This window comes from Cherax quadricarinatus, unplaced genomic scaffold, assembly GCF_038502225.1.
Source record: "Cherax quadricarinatus isolate ZL_2023a unplaced genomic scaffold, ASM3850222v1 Contig621, whole genome shotgun sequence".
In the NCBI taxonomy this organism is placed as follows: domain Eukaryota; kingdom Metazoa; phylum Arthropoda; class Malacostraca; order Decapoda; family Parastacidae; genus Cherax; species Cherax quadricarinatus.
Window position 1 is genome coordinate 31,823 of NW_027195647.1, and position 20,678 is coordinate 52,500.

Consider the following 20,678-nt stretch of genomic DNA (forward strand, 5'->3'; position numbering starts at 1 on the left):
TATTATCCTGCTGCTGCTCCCCACAGGACCAGTATCACTACACTCCCCTTCATTCAGTTACACTAATATAATTTATACAGTCCACAATTAATTAGTAGCGCCGTACTTGTGGGTGCTATCCAATCTATACTGGTCTCGGATAGATATGGATAAGATTGTGAGGTCGAAGGCCCACCTGCAGTGACCAGGGGTGGTGAAGTTTTCTCACATGTCTACACGGGGTGACTACGGTAAACAATATAGTGTTGTCTCCCAATGAGATTACTCGTATGCATGTAATGTTGAGGTACGTACAGGTAGTCACCCTACAAAATTTTCCACAACAATTATTCAGTATTTATTTAGTTGTGGGTGAGTAAGTGATTTTTAAGAATAAACTTGAATTTATAAACAGACAATGTTTCTTTTATATTCACAGGTAATGAATTCCAGATTTTTGGGCTTTTTGTATGCATTGAGTTTTTGCATAGTGTGAGATGGACACGAGGAACATCAAAGAGTGTGTTGTGGTCATGTGTTCTGTTGAGGTTGGTAAGGAGACGTTTGAGGGGAGGGTTTATATCCAAGTTAGGTGTTCTATGTATGTAGTATGTACAATAATAATTATGGATGTTTTGTATGGTGAGTAAGTTTAGAGTTTTGAATATTGGTGGAGTGTGCTGCCTGTAGCGGGAATTTGTTATCATTATGACTGCAGCCTTTTGTTGGGTAATTAATGGTCTGAGATGGTTTATTGTTGTTGAGCCCCTTGCACAAATTCCATAGGTGAGATAGGGGTAAATAAGTGAGTGATATAGGGCCAGAAGGGCCCGGTGACCTAGTGGCTAAAGCTCCCGCTTCACACACGGAGGGCCCGGGTTCAATTCCCGGCGGGTGGAAACATTTCGACACGTTTCCTTACACCTATTGTCCTGTTCACCTAGCAGCAAATAGGTACCTGGGTGTTAATCGACTGGTGTGGGTCGCATCCTGGGGGACAAGATTAAGGACCCCAATGGAAATAAGTTAGACAGTCCTCGATGGCGCACTTACTTTTTTGGGTTATCCTGGGTGGCTAACCCTCCAGGGTTAAAAATCCGAACGAAATCTTATCTTATCTTATAGTACTGTATCTTCGATAGTATGCCTGCGGTCTTGGAAATTTGTTGTACATGTGTTTGAAATTTGAGTCTATTATCAAGGTGGATTCGTAAGAATTTTCCTTCTGTGAGCTTTGTGATAGGTGATCCATGTATCATTATGTTAAGAGGGACGTCTGTAGCTCTGTTTCCAAACTGAATGAAGTAGGTTTTGTCAATGTTGAGAGTAAGTTTGTTAGTCCTCATCCAGGTAGATATTTTCTGTAATTCGGTATTTACAATATTGGCTAGCATGACTTGGCTCGGGTGAGAGAAGATGTATGTAGTGTCATCTGCAAATAGTGTGGGTTTGAGTAGTTGCGATGCATTTGGTAGGTTATTTATGTAAACGAGAAAGAGAAGAGGGCCAAGGACACTTCCCTGTGCTATGTATAATAATCTGTGTAACTGTATTTGTGTATAACTTGATAAACTGACTTAGACGACAGGACTCGATACGACTTACAATGTCAGTGGCCCTATAAACAACAACAACAACAACCTCGACACTTGGTGTTCCTGGGTGGCTGTGATAAAACCAACAATAAGCAGTGTTTGTGGTGTCTAACATATGTGAGTAATACCTGTATTTATTACAATACAACATTCATATGTTTGATATATAGAGAAAGTTTGACCAATGAAATATAGTGTATTAAGGTGACGAGGCGCCAGACATGATCATGTCTGTGTCTTGTTGTGTGTCAGGTGTTAGTTGCTCAGGTGTTGAGTGTGTCAGGTGTTAGTTGCTCAGGTGTTGAGTGCCAGGTGTTAGTTGCTCAGGTGTTGAGTGTCAGGTGTTAGTTGTTCAGGTGTTGAGTGTGTCAGGTGTTTGTTGCTCAGGTGTTGAGTGTGCCAGGTGTTAGTTGCTCAGGTGTTGAGTGTGTCAGGTGTTAGTTGCTCAGGTGTTGAGTGTGTCAGGTGCTCAATGTATGAGGTGTTAGGTGCTCAGGTGTTGAGTGTTAGTTGTGTCAGGTGCTCAATGTATGAGGTGTTAGGTGCTCAGGTGTTGAGTGTGTCAGGTGTTAGGTGCTCAGGTGTTGAGTGTGTCAGGTGTTAGGTGCTCAGGTGTTGAGTGTGTCAGGTGTTAGTTGCTCAGGTGTTGAGTGTCAGGTGATAGTTGCTCAGGTGTTAGTTGCTCAGGTGTTGGAGTGTGTCAGGCGTTAGTTGCTCAGGTGTTGAGTGTGTCAGGCGTTAGTTGCTCAGGTGTTGAGTGTGTCAGGCGTTAGTTGCTCAGGTGTTGAGTGTGTCAGGTGCTCAATGTTAGTTGCTCAGGGGCAGTTGAACAGTCTCGGGCCCCTGACACTTATTGTATGGTCTCTTAACGTGCAATGACACCCCTGCTTTTCATTGGGGGGATGGTGCATCGTCTGCCAAGTCTTTTGCTTTCGTAGTGAGTGATTTTCGTGTGCAAGTTCGGTACTAGTCCCTCTAGGATTTTCCAGGTGTATATAATCATGTATCTCTCCCTCCTGCGTTCCAGGGAATACAGGTTCAGGAACCTCAAGCGCTCCCAGTAATTGAGGTGTTTTATCTCCGTTATGCGCGCCGTGAAAGTCCTCTGTACATTTTCTAGGTCGGCAATTTCACCTGCCTTGAAAGGTGCTGTTAGTGAGCAGCAATATTCCAGCCTAGATAGAACAAGTGACCTGTCAGGTGTTAGGTGCTCAGGTGTTGAGTGTGTCAGGTGTTAGGTGCTCAGGTGTTGGGTGCTCAGGTGTTGAGTGTGTCAGGTGTTAGTTGCTCAGGTGTTGAGTGTCAGGTGTTAGTTGCTCAGGTGTTGAGTGTCAGGTGTTAGTTGCTCCGGTGTTGAGTGTGTCAGGTGTTAGTTGCTCAGGTGTTGAGTGTGCCAGGTGTTAGTTGCTCAGGTGTTGAGTGTGTCAGGTGTTAGTTGCTCAGGTGTTGAGTGTGTCAGGTGCTCAATGTATGAGATGTTAGGTGCTCAGGTGTTGAGTGTTAGTTGTGTCAGGTGCTCAATGTATGAGGTGTTAGGTGCTCAGGTGTTGAGTGTGTAAGGTGTTAGGTGCTCAGGTGTTGAGTGTGTCAGGTGTTAGTTGCTTAGGTGTTGAGTGTTAGTTGCTCAGGTGTTGAGTGTGTCAGGTGTTAGTTGCTCAGGTGTTGAGTGTGCCAGGTGTTAGATGCTCAGGTGTTGAGTGTGTCAGGTGTTAGTTGCTCAGGTGTTGAGTGTGTCAGGTGTTAGTTGCTCAGGTGTTGAGTGTGTCAGGTGTTAGTTGCTCAGGTGTTGAGTGTGTCAAGTGTCAGGCCACCGGGTGGCCCGGTGGCCTGGTGGCTAAAGCTCCCGCTTCACACACGGAGGGCCCGGGTTCGATTCCCGGCGGGTGGAAACATTCGACACGTTTCCTTACACCTGTTGTCCTGTTCACCTAGCAGCAAATAGGTACCTGGGTGTTAGTCGACTGGTGTGGGTCGCATCCTGGGGGACAAGATTAAGGACCCCAATGGAAATAAGTTAGACAGTCCTCGATGACGCACTGACTTTCTTGGGTTATCCTGGGTGGCTAACCCTCCGGGGTTAAAAATCCGAACGAAATCTTATCTTATCTTATCTTATCTTATCTCAGGTGTTGAGTGTGTCAGGTGTTAGGTGCTGAAACAGCAGCAAGTGTCAGGTGTTCAGGCAGCAGCAGGTGTCAGGTGCTCAGGCAGCAGCAGGTGTTAGGTGCTCAGAAAGCAGCAGGTGTCAGGTGCTCAGGCAGCAGCAGGTGTTGGGTAGTCAGGAAGAGGTATGTGTTAGGTGCTCAGGCAGCAGCAGGTGTTGGGTAGTCAGGAAGAGGTATGTGTTAGGTGCTCAGGCAGCAGCAGGTGTTAGGTACTCAGGCAGCAGCAGGTGTCAGGTACTCAGGCAGCAGCATGTGTCAGGTACTCAGGCAGCAGCAGGTGTTAGGTAGTCAGGAAGAGATATGTGTTAGGTGCTCAGGCAGCAGCAAGTGTTAGGTGCTCAGGCAGCAACAGGTGTTAGGTACTCAGGCAGCAGCAGGTGTTAGGTACTCAGGCAGCAGCAGGTGTTAAATGCTCAGGCAGCAGCAGGTGTTAGGTGGTCAGGCAGAAGCAGGTGTTAGGTGGTCAGGCAGCAGCAGGTGTCAGGTGCTCAGGCAGCAGCAGGTGTTAGGTGGTCAGGCAGAAGCAGGTGTTAGGTGTGATGAATGGTTTTGGAAACCGACAAGTTGAAGATTGAGACACTTATGCAACATATGGGAATCTGTATTTAGGAAACGTTTCGCCACACAGTGGCTTCATCAGTCCAATACAGTGCAAAAAGATGTAAGGAGAGGAGGAGTTTGAGGTAATCAGTTCCTCAGCCTGGAGTCGATGTGTTCAGTCCATCAATAGGACCGTAGACGTGGTTTATATACTGTAGACAGGTGAGGCGAAGCAGGAGGAGGCGGGGTCATAGTGGTACCATCCACTAGTCGAAGTAGATCTTTGTCCAAAGGTTGGACAAGTTTGGAGAATTCTCTGTATCAAGATCCCATGATGATGCAGTGTCGTCTCCAGGCTGAGGGACTGATTACCTCAAACTCCCCCTCACCTTACACCTTTTTCCTTTGTATTGGACTGATAAAGCCACTGTGTGGCAAAATGTTTCCTAAATAAATATTCCCATAGGTTGCATAAGTGTCTCAATCTTCAGGTGTTAGGTGGTCAGGCAGCAGCAGGTGTTAGGTGGTCAGGCAGCAACAGGTGTTAGGTATTCAGGCAGCAGTAGGTGTTAGGTGGTGAGGCAGCAGCAGGTTTAAGTTAGTAAGTTTTAAGGTTTATGTTACATAATAAACAATATTGTTGGCAGAACATTCATATACAAAGTTCATTATTTAACCAAGAACAACCCAATAAGTTAATAAGTTTAATTAGGTACAAGTACACATAAATACACTTAAACAAATTATCATATATAGTAACATGTACATTAACCTCCAGAGTAACACAGAAAAGTCAAAGTGACTTAATTCCAATGTGGTCCTTGTAATATCTTATTATTTTAACTTTAAAACAACAATGCAACTCAACAATAAAGTAAGTTATATTAGTAATAAGGGAGGCCCGTGGCCTGGCAAGGGTGGAAACATTGGTCATGTTTCCTTACACCTGTTGTCCCGTTCACCTAGCAAGCAAGTAGTTACCTGGGTGTTAGTGGACTGGTGTGGGTTGCATCCTCGAGTTTACCTGGAGAGAGTTCCGGGGGTCAACACCCTTGCAGCCCGGTTTGTGACCAAGCCTCATGGTGGATCAGGGCCTGAACAACCAGGCTGTTACTGCTGTCTGCACACAATCCAACGTACGAACCACAGCCCGGCTGGTCAGGTACAGACTTTAGGTGCTTGTCCAGTGCCTGCTTGAAGACAGCCAGGGGTCCATTGGTAATTCCCCTTATGTGTGCTGGGAGGCAGTTGAACAGTCTTGGGCCCCTGACACTTATTGTGTTGTCTCTTAAAGTGCTAGTGACACCCCTGCTTTTCATTGGGGGGATGTTGCATCGTCTGTCGAGTCTTTTGCTTTTGTTGGGAGTGATTTTCGTGTGCAAGTTTGGTACTAGTCCCTCTAGGATTTTCCAGGTGTATATAATCATGTATCTCTCTTGCCTGCATTCCAGGGAGTACAGATTCAGGAACTTCAAGCGCTCCCAAATATTGAGGTATTTTATCTCCATTATGCACGCCGTGAAGGTTCTCTGTACATTTTCTAGGTCAGCAATTTTACGTGCCTTGAAAGGTGCTGTTCGTGTGCAGCAATATTCCAGCCTAGATAGAACAAGCGACTGAAGAGTGTCAAGATTGAGGACAGCAATGGAAATGAGACAGTCCCTTGATGACACACTAACTTTCTTGGGTTATCCTGTGTGGCTAACCATCTGGGTTTAAGTATCCGAACAAAATCTTATCTTATGTTAAACAGAGTTATTTACATTAACATTAAAGAGAGGATCATATTAAAGTATTAGGTACTTATTTATATTATGTTCAGTTTAATATCTTTATTGTGTACTTCATACCCATCCTGTGGGCGGTAGTCAAAAGATTACAGAGGTACATAATGGGTCCAGGGACTGGACCCTAAAGTTTTGATACCTGAGCAAGGTACAAAGGTAATGAACTCATATTATGGTAACTAATAATTTACATAGGTTCATAGATAAATTTGATATATTCTTAATTTTAACAGTGAAATTCATTTAAACTGAATATACAGTGTATTTGGTTACCATATTAACAATATGGTACAATATTGCTACCATTTTAACAATATAAGAATAATTTTCCTCCTATTCATATTCTTTATTCATTAGATGTTCTTCAGCTCTTTCTAAAGTGATTATATAAAGAATGGCTTTAGCATGAGTAGGCATCCCATTATTTTCCTTCAAGTCTATTCTTTAATTTATTTTTACTTAGGTTAATGCCCACTGTTATGTACATATGAAAATGAAAATGTTTATTTCCTTGCAAAGCTTACAGTGTGTGGTTTACATGTTATTTTTTTTTATTTACACATCGTTATTTACACATCGTCCAATTCCCGCCAAGGCAGGGTGGCCCGAAAAAGAAAAAATTTCATCATCATTCACTCCATCACTGTCGTGCCAGAGGTGTGCTTATTCTACAGTTATAAAACTGCAACATTAACACCCCTCCTCCAGAGTGCAGACACTGTACTTCCCATCTCCAGGACTCAAGTCCGGCCTGCCAGTTTCCCCTGAATCCCTTCATAAATGTTACCTTTTTCACATTCCAACAGCATGTCAAATATTAAAAACCATTTGTCTCCATTCACTCCTAACAAATATACTCTTGCATGCTTGCTGGAAGTCCAAGCCCCTCGCACACAAAACCTCCTTTACCCCCTCCCTCCAACCTTTCCTAGGCCGACCCCTATCCCGCCTTCCCTCTACTACAGATACATGTGCAGTGGAACCTCTACTTACGAGTTTAATCCGTTACATGACCTTGCACGCAACTGGATTTGCTCGTTTGCAGAGTCAGTTTTCCTCATTTAAATTAATTGAAATGCAATTAATCCATTCCAGTGGAATTCTGTACTTAAATAATTTTGGTAATATCATCTATATGGCTTATTTATCTATGACAGTTCATCTAATATGACATAACAATATGAATAACATAGAAACATGATATATACTCTAGAATGAATAAAATATGTCATTATGTAACAGGTGGAGGCGGCCACAACCGCTCCCTCTGTTGTAGTAAACACTGCCATCTAGTGACGGCCTTTTGAAGCCATCTATTATTATAATTATTACATGTAGTACATTGTTATATATGTATTATTATACATATATTATTATTGTATTATATTATTATACTATTATTATTATATGTATTATTATTATACATATTATTATTGTACATATTATTATTATTATTATTATTATTATTATTATTATTATTATTATTATTATTATTATTATTATTATTATTATTATCATATAAATATTTTTAATTTTTATTAACACAATAAATATAAGATTTACTGTTATTCCTTATTGCAATAATTGTATAAATAATGTCAACCCATTCACTACTGCATATTCAATTCAATTCAAATTCAATTCAAATTCAAAGTTTTATTCTCTATAAGGATTACAATGCTGAGTTTACAGAATTTGGTTATTGTGTGGTTTACATGTAGTAAAATAATGATTACAGAGTGTACCACTAGACCACCTAGCATGGCTAGGCATTTCGGGCAGACTTAGTTTAATTCTTAATTTTAAAATATTACAATTTATGAGGTAAGTTGGTATTATGGCTAAGTGACTAAATACTAGTTTGTGAGTTTAGCAATGTGAATGCTTTTGTTTTGGCACAGTACATAGTTTCAGTATTGGAGTATCACAGGGTTCATTATTTTAAGATTGACATTAATATTTCTGTTTATGGTCAAATGGGTGAGTGAGTGTAAGTGTGAACCACCAGGTGGTATTCGTGTAGTTAGTTGACGGGGTGTATCAGGGAGATAAGATGTTTTCTAATGGTAGTTTTGAAGGTGATGAATGTGTCTGCAGTTCTAGAGTTCTCAGGTAGGGTGTTCCAGATTTTAGGGCCTTTGACATACATTGAATTTTTGTAAAGGTTTAGTCGGACACGGGGAATGTCGTAGAGATGTTTGTGTCTGGTGTTATGCCTGTGGGTTCTGTCACAACTATCAAGAAAGCGTTTTAGGTCAAGGTTAATATTGGAATTTAAGGTCCTGTAGATGTAGATTGCACAGTAGTAAGTGTGGATGTACTGAACAGGGAGTAAGTTTAGATCTATGAAGAGTGGGGGGGGTGTGTTGCCAGGGATGGGATTTAATGATTATTCTTACTGCAGCTTTTTGTTGGGTTATTATTGGCTTTAGGTGTGTTGCTGCAGTTGATCCCCAAGCACAAATAGCATAGGTGAGGTATGGATAAATAAGTGAGTGGTATAGTGTGAGAAGGGCATTTTGTGGCACGTAGTATCGTATCTTGGAGAGGATCCCAACCATTTTGAATACTTTTTTGGTTATGTGTTGGATATGGGTGCTGAAATTCAGGTTGTTGTCAAGGTATAGGCCTAGGAATTTGCCCTCATTATGTCTGGTAATTAGAGTGTTGTCAATCTTAATGTTAATTTGTGCATCTCCTGCTCTGCTACCAAACATAATATAGTAGGTTTTGTCAGTGTTAAGCGTAAGTTTATTGGCTGTCATCCAAGTCGATATTTTGATCAGCTCCTCGTTAACAATGGTGCTGAGGGTGGCAAGATTAGGGTCGTGTCGTCAGCAAAGAGAATGGGTTTCAGGTGTTGGGATACATTTGGAAGATCATTGATGTATATGAGGAAGAGCAGGGGACCAAGGACACTTCCCTGCAGAACTCCAGTATCAAGTGGCCATGTTGTTGATGCTGTGTCTTTAATGGTGACATACTGATACCTATTAGTAAGGTAAGATTTGAAATAAGCAAGCGCATGGCCTCTTATACCGTAATGGTCAAGTTTGTGGAGTAGGATGTCGTGGTCTACTGTGTCAAAAGCTTTTCTTAGGTCAATAAAAATTCCTAGTGGATATTCCTTATATTGGAATGGACAGTGACATCATATGTTTACTCTGAAACAGCCAAGCAATGGACCATTTCTCCTAGGTTGAGCTCTATTTCAAGGTACTTTTTGTCTTGAAAGCAATCAAAATCATATCTATTTCTGCAATATATCTTCCATTCTATCAAATGAGACCAGAAAAACGAGAATACAACCATAAAAGCCATTCAAAATTACCGCTAAGGGGTGGCTAATTGCTGAAAAGTGAACTCCATTATTTATGCTTAGATTTCTTTCATTTTTGATGTACGTTAAGAAGCATCTTTCCATCATACATTGCCCAAGTTTCAATAAGATAGTCCAACAAACAAATGAGATACAATTCCCGAGAGCAAGAGCCCCTCACCAGTGTCAAGGAACCTGCCTTGAGGTCTGCTCGCTTGTCGAAATTTTGCTCGCGTATAGAAGCAAAAAATTGACCCATCGACTGCTCGTATTTGGAAAAACTCGCATGTGGACATGCTCGCAAATAGAGGTTCCACTGTATATACACTCTCAACATCATTCTATTTTGTTCCATACTCTCTGTATGTTTGAACCACCTCAGCCCTCTGGATAATAGTTTTAGTAATCCTGCACCTCCTCCAAATTTCCAAACTATGAATTCTCTGCATTATATTCACACCACACATTGCCCTCAGACATGACATTTCCACTGCCTCCAACTTTCTTCTCGTTGCAGCATTCACCACCTATGCTTCACACCCATATAAAAGTGTTGGTACAACTATACAGTAAGGCCTCGCTTTATGGCATTTCGCCTTACGGCATTCCGCTAATACAGCAATGTCAAATTATGACCAAAATTTGCTATACGGCAAGCGGTCTTTTAAATACGGTGCCCCCACCCGGTTTGTTTACATTTTCCGCGACCACATCTATTACGTCAGGAAACTTTCCAAAATTTCAAGTGTTTTAAAGTTACTGCATATTTTATATGTACTCTGATAATTATACTTATGTGTACCTGTACCTAAATATACTTACACACTGTGCTGGTGTGCAGGTACACATTAAAATCGCTAAGTCTCTCTACTCATGACGCCAATACTACATAATAATAATCACTCTTGGGCACACTAAATGTCTTATTTTACATTAATATAGGCATTTTCATTAATCCATCTGTTATATTTTCCTCAAAATCATATATGAAACCCATTACATAGCATATAAACATGATACATACACTCAGAATAAAAATTGATGTAAATATGAGATTTGTTTACAAAGCAGCTGTGTAGGTAGTGTCGGAAGAATTACGTTTTCTCTAGTCAAACACTGGGGGGTAACTGTAGAAAAATATTCTTTTCGTATGCCTTTATGTATAGCAATTCACGACCCTTGTGGGTTTAGTGCTTTTTATAATAAATAATAGTAATTATTATTATTATTATTAATAATAATAATAATAATATTACTATTATTATTATTATTATTATTATTATTATTAATATTACTAATAATAATAATATTTTATTATTATTATTATTATTATTATTATTATTATGATTATTATTAACATTATTATCTTCATTCACTCTAAAAATGATGTGTTGCTGTTTGTTTATTCTGAACTAACTTGTACACAATGTAAGAGTATTTGTATTGTGAGGTAATTATTATTAAAATAAAAAAATATTGAGGTAAATGTTTTACAAACTCTTACAAATGGACGTGAATGAACTAAAAGTAGACACACATTAATACGCATTTATTTCACCTGACCAAGTGACCGTCCACTACCTGTTCAGTTTGTGTTCTTACATTGTCTCAACTCTGTATCTCGTTCTCTTGTTTACTCTTTCGTTAACTAGTTGGCTCTCATTGACAATGGCGTCTAAGGTTAGCTGTAATAAAAAGAGAAGTCGTAAGCCTCTTGCTTTAAGTGCCAAGTTAGAGGATGATGGTGTGCCATTCTGATTTTATTCAATAAACACCCTGCCACTCACCTCTCACACATTAATATTAATATTTTAAGGTAAGTAATAAGTGTATTCTGTGTGTATCTTACCTTTTATTGTGTTTTTAATGCCTATTTCTATTGCTAACTTAATACAAGTTAGTGTAAACTTGTTGTCTGGCATTTATTGCATATTTTATATGCTCTGATAATAATACTTGTGGAGCTGGGTGGAGGTACAACATTACGTTTTCTCTGTTCAGCCATCAGAGAAAACATGTATGAATCTGCGTTTGGCCCAGCCACTCCCCCACTCCGCTTTTGTTTACAATTTTCGGCATGAATTATTCATTACTTCTACCTTCATTTATGATGGCATCCGAAGGTAGTTGTTCAAAATGATTAAATTCAGTGAACAAGGCATGTCAGATAAGATAAGATAAGATAAAATTTTGTTCGGATTTTTAACCCCGGGGGGTTAGCCACCCAGGATAACCCAAGAAAGTCAGTGTGTCATCGAGGACTGTCTAACTTATTTCCATTGGGGTCCTTAATCTTGTCCCCCAGGATGCGACCCACACCAGTCGACTAACACCCAGGTACCTATTTGCTGCTAGGTGAACAGGACAACAGGTGTAAGGAAACGTGTCAAAATGTTTCCACTCACCGGGAATCGAACCCGGACCCTCCGTGTGTGAAACAGGAACTTTAGCCACCAGGCCACCGGGCCTGGTGGCCTGGTGGCTCTGGGTCACAGTGTAGGTAGCCGGTAGGTGTAGCCCAGGCTACACCTACCGGCTACCTACACTGACTTTATACAAATAAATACTACTCACCTCTCTTCCTATATTAAGACTACACATATTTTAAGGTAAATAATGAGTGTACTGTATGTGCATTTTACCTCTCTTGGCCGTTTTAAATTAAGTATGAGAGGGGGAGCGTGCTACCTACACCTGGGCTAACAAATGAGTACTACTCACCTGTCTCCCTACATTAAGATTACAAATACTTTAAGATAAGTAATGAGTGTGTTTTTAATACCTAGTTCTATTATTAACTTAATATAATTTAGTGTAAACTTGTTGTCTGGTATTTATATGCATTTATAAATGGAAAAAATGGAGTTCTGCCTTCCGGCGAGCCACAGTGCCTACCTACACCTGGTATTTATTTGCATTTATAAATGGAAAAAATGGAGTTCTGCCTTCCGGCGATGTCTGCTTTCCGGCGACAGCCTGGAACCTAACCCGCCGTATAAGTGGGGCCCTACTGTACTCTCATACGAAGTTCTTTGTCTCCACAGACTCCTAAGTGCACCACTCACCATTTCCCCTCATCAATTCTGTAATTAACCTCATTCTTCATATACCCATCTGCTGACAAGTCCATTCTTAAATACACTGGATCCTCGGTTATCGGCCATTCTGCTTATCGTTAGTTAGTTAGTTTAATATGTTTATTATGCACCCCATACCCATCCTGTGGGCGGTAATCAAAAGATTACAGAGGCACATAATTGGTCCTGGGACTGGACTCCAAAGTTTTGATAGCTGAGCAAGTTACAGAGGTAATGAACTCACAATTTACAAAGGTAATGAACTCTCAATTTACAAAGGTAATGAACTCCAGGTAGGTCTAGTCACAGTTATGACAAGTTACAAAGGTATTTACAGATTACAGAGGTATGTAATGGGTCCAGGGACTGGGCCCCAAAGTTTTGATAGCTGAACTAGGTACAAAGGTAATGAATCCTGTAAGAATGGTTACTTACATTTATACATGGGTACAATCATGAACAAATTCCAGAGTAATGACCAATTCACACTTCCACACATGGTCACAACTGTAATGAGTTATTGGTGCAAATGTTCTAGGACCAGTGCTATTTTTGATATATGTGAACGACATGATAGAAGGAATAGACTCTGAAGTGTCCCTGTTCGCAGATGATGTGAAGTTGATGAGTAGAATTAAATCGGATGAGGATGAGGCAGGACTTCAAAGAGACCTGGACAGGCTGGACATGTGGTCCAGTAACTGGCTTCTCGAATTCAATCCAGCCAAATGCAAAGTCATGAAGATTGGGGAGGGGCAAAGAAGACCGCAGACAGAGTATAGGCTAGGTGGACGAAGACTACAGACCTCACTCAGGGAGAAAGACCTTGGGGTGACCATAACACCGAGCACATCACCGGAGGCACACATCAACCAAATAACTGCTGCAGCATACGAACGCCTGGCAAACCTGAGAATAGCGTTCCGATACCTTAATAAGGAATCATTCAAGACACTGTACACTGTGTATGTTAGGCCCATACTGGAGTATGCAGCACCAGTCTGGAACCCACACCTGGTCCAGCACGTCAAGAAGTTAGAGAAAGTACGAAGGTTTGCAACAAGGCTAGTCCCAGAGCTCAGGGGAATGTCGTACAAGGAAAGGTTGAGGGAAATCGGACTGACGACACTGGAGGACAGAAGGGTCAGGGGAGACATGATAACGACATACAAGATACTGCGGGGAATAGACAAGGTGGACAGAGATAGGATGTTCCAGAGAGGGGACACAGGGACAAGGGGTCACAACTGGAAGCTGAAGACTCAGACGAGTCACAGGGACGTTAGGAAGTATTTCTTCAGTCATAGAGTTGTCAGGAAGTGGAATAGCCTAGCAAGTGAAGTAGTGGAGGCGGGAACCATACATAGTTTTAAGAAGAGGTATGATACAGCTCAGGAAGCAGAGAGAGAGAGAGGACCTAGTAGCGATCAGTGAAGAGGCAGGGCCAAGAGCTGAGTCTCGACCCCTGCAACCACAACTAGGTGAGTACAATTAGGTGAGTACACACACACATAAACACACACAAACACACACAAACACACACAAACACACACACACACACACACGCACACACACACACACACACACACACACACACACACACATACACACACACACACACACACACACACACAGCAACCGGTGAAGAGGCACACCCCTGCAACCACAAATAGGTGAGTACAACTAGGTGAGTACACACACACACACACACACACACACACACATACACACACACATAAACACACACAAACACACACAAACACACACACACACACACACGCACACACACACACACGCACATGTGGTAATGCTTTATTTACAGCTATCAAAGTCAGGGTATTTCTCCAGAATGGTCTGTAATATACCACTGTGGATAAAATACTTTGCTATTTCTTGAACACTTCTGAGTGAGTTGTTTCTAAATTCATTAATTTTATCGCACTCCAGTACATAATGACGCAGGGTGTGACAATAGTCCATCTGGCAAAGTTTGCATTTCGTTTGGTCTACATCTGGTGGTGGTGATTTAACCTGCCAAAGATACTTGTAACCCAGCCGGAGCCGGGCGGTAGTGACATCCAAGAGTCTGCTTATTTTGTTGGATGCACTATAGACATGTGGCTCCTCCTGCATGATAGAATGATGATGGATGGACTCACTGGTGTCAATCTCCCTGAGTCTTAATCAATAAAATTCAGTTGAAGTTCTTTTCATATTATTGTTCTCAAACTACTACCTGACAAGCCAAGATTGTAATTTACTCCCTCTTTGAAAGCATACAGCTTAGCCAATTTATCAGTTCTATCATGCATCTGAAGACCAATGTGAGATGGAACCCACAGCATGTGCACTCTGACTCCACTGTCCACAATCTTACCATACCTGTGTCTGGCTTCTGACACAAGCATGCCACAATTTATGCTTAATGAGTTGAGAGCATTTATGGATGACAGAGAATCAGTTACAATTAAACTGTCAATCTTAGATACATAGATGCACTTCAGTGCAAGGAGTATGGCAAACAGTTCTGTCTGAAGGGTAGAGGCCCAATTATTGATGCGTGCTCCAATTTCTTTAAGAGAGCCATCTCTCTGTACGACAACAGCAGCACTACCAGCTGCACCAGTGGATTGGTGAACAGAACCATCATGTTTGGCTTCAAGGCGAAGTTTTGGTTGTGATTTAAGAAGTAGTTTGGGGGGAAATGGAGGAATGGTAGTTTGGAATGGGGTAATATTCCATGGAGCGGAGAAGTGCCGCTGTTGCCTTACTTGACATAGATCATGTATCTGATTCATGCGGAGGTCGGTTCCAGTTTTTTCGATCCATCTGGAGGAGTGTTCACCAGTGCTGAGGAAAGTTTGGAGGGCTTCTGTGCAGGGGTTTGAATGGGCTTGCCTGAGCATATTAACCCCATTTAGGATATTTCTTTCAGTAACACGATCTCTGATGCTTGGAATATCAAGTTCTTTTTGCATATTTAAAATTTTGGCAGTACGAGGGTATCCTAAAATGATCCTCATTGCTTCGTTCTGTAGTTTTTCCAGCCCTCCAAGCTTCCAGTCAGACACAAGAGCAAGTAGTGGTGCAGCATAATCAACCAATGATCTATTATAGGCAAGATACATCATTTTCACAATTTTAACATTAGCACCATACCTGGGGTGAAACCCAGCCACAACTCTAAGTGCTCTTAGTCTTTCTTTGTATTGGCGACAAAGTCTTGTTACAACAGGTCCAAGTAGTGGAACCTCAAAGCCTAGATACCTGTATCTGCTTACATATTCTAGAAGAGACCCATCATGCAATTGGATCTGACGAACTGTGCCTCTCTGTCTAGGAGGACGCCTATTGAGTATCTTTGTTTTATCAGTAGAGATTATCAACCCCAGGTCCTGACATGAGGCTAGCACATGATTAAGAATGTTTTGGGTGTTGGAGAATCCGGTGGTGTGAATCATTATATCATCAGCAAAACTAATCACATAATGATGGGGCTGACTAGGCATAGCATTAAGTAATGCATTAATTATAATATTGAACAGTGTGGGACTGAGCACACCTCCCTGTGGGGTTCCTAATTCAAAGTCTTTAGTTACACTTCTATGTCCCTGGAACAACACAGACGATTTTCTGTTGGACAGGTAGCCTTTAATCCAGCAGAGAAGCCATCCTCCAACATCCATTCTGGCAAGTTAACTGATGATTACATGTCGGTTGGCTCGGCCAACTCGGTTATCGGCTGTTTTTTTGGCTTCCGGTTATCGGCTGTTATTTCACTTATCGGCTGTATTGGATGCGTCTACTGCCAGCCGCTCGCGTGTTCCTGAGTCAGTGTGGCTGTGTCTCTGTGTGAGTGAGGAAGCTTCTGCTCATTCATCCAAACATTTTGCTATAATCCATTGCTTTTGGTGGTATTGATTACGTGCAACTGTGAAATAAGTAACCATGGTCCCAAAGAAAGTTCCTAGTAAAGTTCCTTTGGTAAAGAAAGTGAGAAACACAATAGAAGTCAAGGCAGGGAGGCATAGAGGCAAGGATTGTAGCAGGCATGCAGGGAGTGTAGCAGGAAGGCAGGGAGTGTAGCAGGCATGCAGGGAGTGTAGCAGGAAGGCAGGGAGTGTAGCAATGTTTATATGGGATGTATGTTTAATAGTAATCATTCTTGGGCACATTAAAAGTCTTAATTTAGGTTAATATAGACATTTTCATTAATCCATATATGATATTTTCTTGAAAATTATATAAGAAACACGTTACATAGCATATAGCATATAAACATAGCATATAAACATGCAACGTTTATATGCTGTCGAGTGGAGAGTCGGGTGTAGAGTAAACATTACGTTTTCTCTGATTCAGAATTAGAGAAAACTGTGAATCTGGCTTCTCGCCCAGTAACTGTCCATCATATGTGTTTGTTTACAATTCTCGGCATGAATTATTCATTACTTCTCCCTTCGTTTAGTTGTTTGAAACGATTAAACTCAATGAATATGGTAAAAATATGGCTGTGTAGTGTAATAATATGGCTGTGTAGTGTAGCCCAGGGGGGGGGGGGCTACATACGTGTACTGTACCTACATCTACTGCTGCTGCCTACACTGACTTCTTACAAATAAATATTACTCACCTCTTGCCCTACATTAAGACTACAAATATTTTAAGGTAAGTAATGAATGTACTCATTGTTTTCTGTATGTAAAACTATAGTTAATCTTTGAAAAATGTACTTTTTACTAATATTTTTGGATGTCTGAAATGGATTAATTGGATTTACATTAATTCTTATGGGAAATATTATTTCAATTTTTGGCCTTTTTGGTTTTAGGCTGACCTTCTGAAACAGATTACAGCTGATAACTGAGGGTCTACTGTATCTGAATATATTCACCTCCTCCATATTATCTCCCTCCAATCTGATATCCAATCTTTCATCACCTAATCTTTTTGATATCCTCATCACCTTACTTTTTCCTATTTTCACTTTTAATTTTCTTCTTTTACATACCCTACCAGACTCATCAACCAGCCTCTGCAACTTCTCTTCAGAATCTCCCAAAAGAACAGTGTCCTCAGTAAAGAGCAACTGTGACAGCTCCCACTTTGTTTGATTCTTTTTCTTTTAACCCCACACCTCTTGCCAAGACCCGCGCATTCACTTCTCTTGCAACCCCATCTGTAAATATATTGAACAACCACGGTGACATCACACATCCTTGTCTAAGGCCTACTTTTACTGGGAAATAATCTCTCTCCTACTCTGAGCCTCACTATCCTCATAAAAACTCTTCACTGCTTTCAGTAACCTACCTCCTATTCCATACACCTGCAGCATCTGCCACATTGCCCCCGTATCCACCCTGTCATATGGTTTCTCCAAATCCATAAATGCCACATAAACCTTTTTAACTCTTATCTAAATTCTGTTCACTTATGTGTTTCACTGTAAACACCTGGTCCACACACCCCCTACCTTTCCTGAAGCCCCCTTGTTCATCTGCTATCTTACTCTCCATCTTACTCTTAATTCTTTCAATAATAATTCTGCCATACACTTTGCCAGCTATACTCAACAGACTTATTCCCCTATAATTTTTGCATTCTCTTTTGTCCCCTTTGCTTTTATACAAAGGAATTATGCACACTTTCTCCCAATCCCTTGGTACCTTACCCTCTTCCATACATTTATTAAATAATAGCACCAACCACTCCAAAACTATATCCCCACCTGTTTTTAACATTTCTATCTTTATCCCATCAATGCCAGCTGCCTTACCCCCTTTGATTCTACCCACTGCCTAATGAACTTTCCCTACACTCACAACTGGCTCTTCCTCACTCCTTCAAGATGTTATTCCTCCTTGCCCTATACATGAAATCACAGCTTTCTTATCTTCATCAACATTTAACAATTCCTCAAAATATTCCCTCCATCTTCTTGATACCCCTAACTCTCCATTTAATAACTCTCCTATCCTATTTTTAACTGTCAAATCTATTTGTTCCATAAGCTTCCTCAACTTATTAATCTCATTCCAAAACTTTTTCTTATTTTCAACAAAATTGGTTGATAACATCTCACCCACTCTCTCATTTGCTCTCTTTTTGCATTGCTTCACCACTATCCTAACCTCTCTTTTTCTCTCGATATACTCTTCCCTCCTTGCATCACTTCTGCTTTGTAAAAACCTCTCATATGCTAACTTTTTCTCCCTTACTACTCTTTACATCATTCCACCAATTGCTCTTCCTCCCTCCTGCACCCACTTTCCTGTAACCACAAACTTCTGCTGAACACTCTAACACTACATTAAACCTACCCCATACATCTTCAACCCCATTGTCTATACTCTCACTAGCCCATCTATCCTCCAATAGTTGTTTTTATCTTACCATAACTGCCTCCTCTTTTCGTTTATAAATCATCACCTCTCTCTTACTTGCTGCTCCTATTTTCCTTGTATCTCATCTACCTTTTACTTTCAGTGTAGCTACAACTAAAAAGTAATGTGATATATCTGTGGCCTCTTTATAAACATGTACATCCTGAAGTCTACTCAACAGTCTTTTATCTACCAATACATAGTCCAACAAACTATTGTCATTATGCCCTACATCATATCTTATATGCTTATCCTCTTTTTCTTTAAATATGTATTACAGTCCTCCCTCACAAATCCGGCATCATTGGGACCTGTAGTGTGCCGGATTACTGAGTTTGCCGGATTACAGAGTGGTTAGGTTAGAATACACTTAATAAAATTAGCCAACTTGACTTACATCGTTCATTGAACATCGGCAAAAATTGAACATTTCCTCTTCCTTGAGCTCAATTTCAAGGTACTTTTCATCATGAAAGCAATCAAAATCATGTCTATTTTTGTGATATATCTTCCATTCTATCAAATGAGTCCAAAAAAACGAGAATACAACCATAAAAACCATACGAAAACATACTGCAAAGAGGCAGCTAATGGCTGAGAAGTGAACCCCCTTATTTATCGTCCGTCTTTTTTAATTTTGTTGTACATTAAGAAGCATCTTTCCATCATACATTGCCCAAGTTTCAATGAGATAGCCCAACAAACAACCGAGAAAAAAAATAGTTACCAAAAATCATATATGGCAAGCCCAAGCCAGGTACTGGAAATAAGTCACTTTGACTTTTCTGGGTTATCCTAGGTTCTCTATACATACACTGCTATGTATGATAATCTATGTAACTGTATTTGTGTATACCTGAATAAACTTATTTACTTCTAGTCTGTCAACTGAGTACAAGAAACCGCCCATTTACTTATTTCAACTACCCAATAAAGTGGTCAGAAATTGGCAATTTGGCCGATTTCACACAAATTTCAACAGATGCCAATTTCAAAATAGTGTCCAGAATAAATAATGCAGACATTCCTGGCACTTAAATAACATTTTCTCTGTTCATTAGTCACGGCTTATATTACTCTTACTTACCATTTGGAATTTTTATTCACAAAAAATAGAAGATTTACTGTTATGCAGACTGCTGCATTATTGCAATAATTGTATAAATAATGTCAATCCATTCTTGACTCCGTACTGGAATTTGGACTGGCAGGTGGACATGTATTGGACGGTGACGTCATTTGTTTACTCTTGAGCTTTGCCAAAGAATAGAACATTTTCGCTACTGTGAGCGCAATTTCAAGGTACTTTTCTTCATGAAAGCAATCAAAATCATATCTATTTCTGTAATATATCTTTCATTCTATCAAATGAAACCGAAAAAATGAGAATATAACCACAACAACCATACAAAAATATACCGCTAAGCGGCCGCTAATGGCTGAGAAGTGAACTCCGCTATTTATGGTCTGATTTCTTTCATTTTTGGTGTACGTGAAGAAGTATCTTTCCATCATACATTGTCCGTGTTTGAATAAGATAACCCAATAAACAACTGAGAAAATAATAATAATAATATAATAATAATAATAATAATAATAATAATAATAATAATAATAATAATAATAATAATAATAATAATAATAATCTTTATTTACTACACGTACATGTACAAGGTATACAGGCTTAGCTGACATCAGTGACATACTACTGTATAGAAAGCCGCTTGTTATGCAGAGTATTTCAAGAAAATTAGGTCAGTGTTTTTTCGGAAAAAAAATTTTCCCCGCAAACCCATTAAAAACCCGAACCGAACCGGCCCGGGGCGCTGG

At 40.4% G+C, this 20,678-nt stretch overlaps 1 long non-coding RNA gene across 2 annotated transcripts in view; it reads left to right on the top strand.

The window, feature by feature from the left end:
* Positions 1 to 1,598: 1,598 nt before the first annotated feature.
* The window catches only part of LOC138851441 (uncharacterized), a 118,312-nt gene continuing 99,232 nt past the window's right edge, over positions 1,599 to 20,678 (top strand). Inside the window, exon 1 of one of the 2 annotated variants that reach the window (XR_011391215.1) lies at positions 1,599 to 1,691. This is a non-coding gene — a long non-coding RNA (uncharacterized lncRNA). The remainder of the gene's footprint in view (positions 1,692 to 20,678) is intronic. The other variant, XR_011391216.1, reaches the window with a different exon arrangement.